Below are 6,043 nucleotides of genomic sequence, written 5' to 3'. Positions count from 1 at the left end.
ACATACCTATTGTGCGGAGCTGTTGTTTCCTGATATCCAGCAGTCTGCGCTGACGACAGAGCTCCGGCTCGTTCTGGACGATGCTTCCTTCGCGGTGTCTGGAGCTCTTTTTAGCTGCAGCGGCAGCAGAAAGTTCCTTGATGACCGTTTCCCACCGAGGTTCCGATGACATCGTTCCTGCACCTCAAACTCACACCAAAGTCCTCTGAACAGCAGCAGCTCCGATCATCTGCTAGTCTCACAATCACAGCCACGTTGTCTTTACGTTCAACACGCATTCACTCATTTACGACACTTTGGGAAGTGCTGAGAGTTCCGACACGAACCATGTATTGTTCTTTTATGTCCAAAAACCTCACAAACGTCCGAATAAAGCACCACCGTCGCCTGAAAACAAGCTAACGCTGCTAACAAGCTAGCGCCTCGTGCCGTTCTTCTTCTGTGGTTTATTGGTGGTTCGTAAACAGCGTTACGGTAATTAGCGCCAAAAGCTGGTCTGGAGTGTGATTCAAAATGTCTTCCTTTGCATGAAATGTAAAACAGGAAAACATATTTTAATAAACACAAAATAAATAAAATTTTAGTTAGCAATTTTAGCATTTTAGTGATATTTTTCATTCAAATATTGTTTTTGTATGAAACCCCAATTTTTTGTTTCTCAGAAACGAATGGAATCTTCAAAGACTAGAAAATTAAAATGCTATCAATCAGTTTATTCAATTTATTGCATTTCCCCCTTTTTATTCATTTACAACTATGGGTTATTTGATACATTAAAATTGAGTCATTTTCTGTTATTTTTTTTTTAATTTAAGTTATACTTTTGTTCTCTTATTGGTTGCCAAGACTTTATTACTGTATGTTGCTTGTAGGATTGCACAACATGCAACGTGTTTTGTAATTTTCAGTGTGACTTGTAATGTTGAATTCGTTATTTAATAATAATAATAAAAAAAATAGCAACCGATTGAAGTGGAGTTTGCTACTTTGGTTAAACATGAGCAAGGTCACCTCTAAATCAAGGTCCTGCAGATGAAACCTTTAAATATAATTTGAGTTTTTCTACAAATTCTAGTTGAATTCATCAAACTCCAACAATAATGATATTTAGAATGAATCAAATAAATCGGTCTCCGGATAAATGTCACGAGTTTCATTTCCTCGTGAGCGGTCTGAAATGGTCGGCCTATTTAAGAATGGTCCAGGCAATTCAGGTGAACGTTTCCACTCATAGTTGGGCTGTCATGGCACATGAGATGTGAAGCTAAAAACAAGAACAATGGAGGTCATCAAGCAGCTCTTTTTTCTGTTTGGCTTTTAATACTTCCTGTATACAAAGCATCTAGTGTTGTCTGGAGGCAAAGAGGAATACAGCCGCTTTCTTTCATCACAATGGCCTTCCACTAATCAACAGGTTTCAACAGTAGCTCCACACTAACTAATTCAGTAGTTGGACCTACAACCAACAGGGGTCCAAAAAAGGTGGGCTTGGTATGGCTTAATTGGTCCATTTTATAATGGAAAGGCTCAAAATATCCTGCTACTCATTGGTAATTAGGCTTTGGATGAACCTCAGTGTTTGTTCAAATTTCTAAATTAGAATCTCAGCATCGTGGTTCAATTTTTCAGGCGTTAAATCCTGAGAAAAAAAAAAAATCTGATGAAATAGATGAAAACAAAAAGTTTTTTGAGGGGGGCAAAATGCAGTTCCTAAAAAATGACCAGCTTAAGTTTCTTTGAGTCTGTCAGAAATGTCAAAAAAGTGGAGTTTCTGTGTTTCTCTTCTTCTGGCCACAGTCTGCAGTCCCCAGGGCAAAACCCCTCTCAAATCTCAGGAGAGATCCAGAGCTTTGGAATATCCTGAACCTGCCCTGAAGAGTCTTTGAAAATAAGCTGAAGATCTGATTTTTGAAGTTGGAACGGTTTGGTTGTCTTTAGTCTGAAGAGTCCTTGTGATCATGAGGACGTGGCTATCTGTAGAAGAGTCATTGCAGCAGCAGCTGTACTCTGCTGCCCTCCTTTGGTGAAAAATAAAACAACTTTTTGTTTTTAACTTTAGCAATATTCTTTAGTCTTCTGGGAAGGATCTGCTGGTCTGTCACACACCCTACTACCTTTGCCATGTGGATCAGGACTTTGAAACGCAGATCCTTGCAACAGAAATATAGACTTCAAACATCAGTTCCAACTGTTGATTAGTGGATCTGTCAAAGAAATGATTGTTTTCTTATTATTTGAGCTTCAATTATTTTTCATTATTATTCAAGGTGGTTGATAACCAATATCTGTGGATGATAGTAAAACATTGGGGTTACATTTCTAACAGGACAAAGTCCAAAAGGCTGGTATGAGAAATGTAAAAAGTTACAAGTCATCACAGCGTGGTAAATTATATTACTAGAGAACAAAGACACCCTTTAGGAATGTGGTTGTACTGTAGAACACACAAAAACGTTGCACTTTCTTCAACATCAGAGGAACAGTCCCAAAGATCTCCTCAAAGAGCTCCTCTAAGGCTCAGGTCAGTTCGGACTCTTTTCAAAACAGTTTAAATGTCCTGATGTTGAGGATCTGTTTCTATCAGTAGCAAAGATCCGGAGGTCAAAGCAGAGCTTTCAGTCAACATTGTTCTCAGAAATTCTGAGTTCAGAGTTTCAGGTGTCTGTTTTCTGAGTTAAGAATAGTTCAGGCTTTTGAGTCAGAAGATATATGGATCTGGAAAAACATAAACATGTTTGTTTATCAGCTACTAAAGTGCCTCAATCAATTTGTTACTATTAAAATGCCAAAGAATAAGTCTGAATCATAAACACGTGTAACAAAGAAGAGTTGAGTATCTGTCACCTTTGAACTTCTGCAGAAAATAGATAACACATTGGAGTGACTTTCTTCTAGAATTGAAGGGACACTGGCTTGTATTACCCACAATTCAGTCCACTAAATTCATCTCAGAAATCTTGATGCTCTTCTCTTCTTGACTTCAGAATTCCTGCAACCTGACTCCTCTTCTGGGAGTTGTCTGGATGCTTCATAGACATACCTCTGGATTAACAATTGCATTTCATGTACAACGTTTTCTAATTGTATTGTGCTCCTGTGTTGAAATAGTGTATCGTTTTTCTTGTGTCCTCACATTGTGTGCAGTGTTAAAAAGCAACTTTTTTATTGTTGCCACCAGTGACCTTGCCATCCTCTCGTAACCCATCTACGTAACCCAACCTAAAAAGTTGGGCTGCACCGCAGTCAACCTTGAACTCTATGTGTGTATTTCTGTTGTCTGTCTTGATTTGTGTTGTACTGCAACCAACCTAATTTCTCCTCATGAGATCAATAAAGTGCTGTTCTATTTCATTCTACATACAGTATAAACAGCAGCACTCCTTTGTTCCTGCAGCAGATCATCACAGTTGCAAGAAACCTTTATCTTCTTCAGAATCTGCAGCTGTTCACACACACCCTGTTAATGAAAAAAACTAAGACGTCCTTCAGGAATGTGGCTCTGTTGCAGAACATTCCTCTGAAAAAAGTTGCACTTCCTTCAACGGCAGAGAAAAAGTCCCAAAGACCATCTGGAAGATGCACATTCTTTCAGTCAGAGCGGTTTTCAGGATCAGCTTCTTCCAAACAGTCCAAATGTTGATGTTGAGAATCTGCTTCGGTCAGCAGTAAGAGGTCAGAGCAGAGCTTTTCGGTCAACAATATTTTCAGGTGTCTGGTTTGTTAGTTAAAGATCTTTCAGGCTGTTGAGTCATATGTTCAGAAATGTATCAGAATCTGATCTGACCAGCAGAAACCTTATCAACTGCCAAAGTGTATGCTCTTGCGAAATGTCGAAGCTTTGCAAATCATGCGATTTGGACACGAAATGGAAAACATCCTTGCAATGACGGATGTAGATTATAATCATGCCAGTAAAGTGGCTTTGGCACAGATGGCGTCAAACTTTTTTCAAATGGTTGGTTCCGTGAATTAAAGGGGACTTCTTTTATACATCACTGCCAAGACAGAGTTCCTGGTTGGTCAAAGTTTATCCTGGTTTGACCTGGAACTGGTGTTCAATACCCAAGCATTTTGCATGTTGAGCTTAAAAATGGTAATAAAACATCTAATAATTTTCAACACAGAATCCCGAAATACACATTTAGATTGGGAGTTGCCACTTGAATTGCCAAATGAGAACAAACAACATGAAGGTTGAGACTGTCCTTCACTGCCTCATTATCACAATGACTGCACACAATAAAGTCAGAACAACTTCTCTAGACTGCACAACAGTTGGATCCACCAATTCCAGAGAGGGTTTTTCCAGGATAATCTAACCTCTTCATGTTTGATTTTCCAGCTCAGCTCCCTTTTCCCCCAATCCTGGAAGCTCAATCTCCTGAACATAGATGACCTTTGCTTTTCCTCTCTGGGAGATTTTTAATAGAATGAAAAAGATCAATGAAAGTACACGAGAGTCTGTTGATTCTTTTATCTTCACACACATACAGTATCTTTCTTTTTCTTAGTTTTTGTATTTTTCTGAACTTTCTCCAAACTTCCTGCACTGAAAAAAGTGTCAAGATAAAGTGTTTTTCTGCACTGTTTAAATCGTCCAGGCTGACAGCATTCATTGTTCTTCCTGGTAGCTCTGAGAGATCTTGAAGATTATTATTCTTTCAGCTTGTTGTTTGCTTTGCTTAAAATAGCTCTTCCTCAAACTCCTTGTTCTGACTTTCCCTGAACTTCTTTAATCTTGCAAATTAAAGTATGATTCGAACTGGCCTGGAAAGAAAACCACGAAACTTCATGAGCTGTTCATATCTGTGCTGATCATCTTTCTTCTACAAAAAAAAAGCTTCCTTTAAACCACGTGTCCAGATCATTTAATTTTATTGTTATAAATGGTTCGATGTTATCTTGCGCTTATTTTATAACTTGTATAATTTTGACAAAATATATTTTATAGACAGTAGAATATTGAAAGTTATTAAAGGTTTAAGTTGACTTATTTTGGAATCATATTCCTGCCTTTTTATTCATAATTATGTTAAAAAATATGTTTTTAAAGTTTTAAAATTGCATTGTACGAGCTTTTTGGACAATTTTGGCATTTACTAAGATTTTTTTAGGCTATTTTGGAGTTTAACTAATATTTCAGCTACATGCTAGCTGTTTTGGCTAATTTAGGTTTTTTAAATGCTTTTTAGGCTGTTTTTGAGTTGAGCTAATATTTAGACAAAAGCTATTTTGGCTAATTTAGTTTTTTTAGGCTATTTAGTTGTTTAGCTACTGTATTTTATCAGCTACATGGTAGCTGTTTCAGTTAACCTAAGGGTTTTTTTTAACGTTTTTTTAGGCTAATTTGGCAAGCTAATATTTTAGCTGGTTATCAGTTTCAGCATTTTCAGCTATAAGCTTCAGTGATTTCAGCTATGATCTTCAGCAGCCAAATTCAGCTTATAGCATTCACACTAGCATTATTGCAGGTAATGCTATAAAACTAATTCATAACTATGTTAAAAAGTTACAGTTTTAAAGTTTTAAAAATGTAGTTTTAGAGTGTTCAATAAATGTTTATCCTATTGGCCCGTGACCTAAGGTATGTTTTGGATTTTGGCCTCTTGTGCGATTGAGTTTGACAGCCTTGCTTTAAACCCTCGGATATAGAGCAGTCTAGGAAGCATGTTCCAACAGCTCACATGTTTTCAGTATGCTTAAAAACACCTTTTAAAGTATCACTTTAAAAAGCAGAACATCACATCTATCTGACAGCTTGAAGCTTCACCCATCCTCTCAGCTGCTGTTAAATGGTCTAGGTGTCTTCTTGAATATGTTCTCTGTCTTTACTTCAGGAAAAACAAACATTCTGCAGCCTCTGACAGTCATTTCCCCTCCAACAAGAATCCCTGCCACCTTTTTCATGTCCACCTTGTTCATGAGCGTCAGAAAAAATTTGATTAAATCCTGATCATCTGACTGTGGATCAGTGGGGGTTCACTTGGTAGACAACAAACAGGTTGTGGCTTTGATTCCAGGAAGGGTCACGGTCTGTGTCAGA

Source organism: Oryzias melastigma, linkage group LG2, assembly GCF_002922805.2.
Source record: "Oryzias melastigma strain HK-1 linkage group LG2, ASM292280v2, whole genome shotgun sequence".
NCBI classification, from domain to species: domain Eukaryota; kingdom Metazoa; phylum Chordata; class Actinopteri; order Beloniformes; family Adrianichthyidae; genus Oryzias; species Oryzias melastigma.
The sequence above is the reverse complement of the archived record's forward strand: the minus strand, read 5'-3'. Positions refer to the sequence as shown.